Below are 1,208 nucleotides of genomic sequence, written 5' to 3' on the forward strand. Positions count from 1 at the left end.
TGAAAGTGGTTTGACCCCTGCCGTCTTCAGGGGAACGGAATTGCATAGAATGATTGCTATCTATGGCTCCATTCTTCATTGCTGGTAGAAAAATTCAAAGTAGGAAAAGCTCGCAGCCGTATGATGCTAGTAGACTCTGTAGATGCCGTTGTTCAGAGGACCTAACTTAAAAGAGTTGACAGGAACAAAAAGGCCTGTGAGAAACGACGGGTTGAGTAGGGTCCAATTTAAAAATAAGGGGGTGATATATGAGTAGAAGATAATGTCTGGACGGTTACAAAGCCAAATAGATATCTCGCTAGAATAATAATGGTTTCAAATTTTGGCACAAGGCCAGCAGTTTCGGTGGTGGGGATAAGTCGATTGTATCAACCCGTACTTAACTGGTACTTACTTTATTAAAGCCGAAAGGATGAAAGGCAAAGTCAGCCTTGGCGGAATTTGTATCCAGGACGTAAAGCCGGAAGAAAAGCCGTTAAGCATTTTCTCCGGCGTGCGAACGATTCTTATTTCTTTACTGCCCACAAGGGGCTACACACAGAGGGGACAAACAAGGACAGACAAACGGATTAAGTCGATTATATCGACCCCAGTGCGTAACTGGTACTTATTTAATCGACCCCGGAAGGATGAAAGGCAAAGTCGACCTAGGCGGAATTTGAACTCAGAACGTAACAGCAGACGAAATGCCTAATTCTTTATTACCCACAAGGGGCTACACACAGAAAGGAGAAACAAGGACAGACAAACGGATTAAGTCGATTATATCGACCCCAGTGCGTAACTGGTACTTATTTAATCGACCCCGGAAGGATGAAAGGCAAAGTCGACCTAGGCGGAATTTGAACTCAGAACGTAACAGCAGACGAAATGCCTAATTCTTTATTACCCACAAGGGGCTACACACAGAAAGGAGAAACAAGGACAGACAAACGGATTAAGTCGATTATATCGACCCCAGTGCGTAACTGGTACTTATTTAATCGACCCCGGAAGGATGAAAGGCAAAGTCGACCTAGGCGGAATTTGAACTCAGAACGTAACAGCAGACGAAATGCCTAATTCTTTATTACCCACAAGGGGCTACACACAGAAAGGAGAAACAAGGACAGACAAACGGATTAAGTCGATTATATCGACCCCAGTGCGTAACTGGTACTTATTTAATCGACCCCGGAGGATGAAGGCAAAGTCGACCTAGCGGAATT

This window comes from Octopus sinensis, linkage group LG24, assembly GCF_006345805.1.
Source record: "Octopus sinensis linkage group LG24, ASM634580v1, whole genome shotgun sequence".
In the NCBI taxonomy this organism is placed as follows: Eukaryota; Metazoa; Mollusca; class Cephalopoda; order Octopoda; family Octopodidae; genus Octopus; species Octopus sinensis.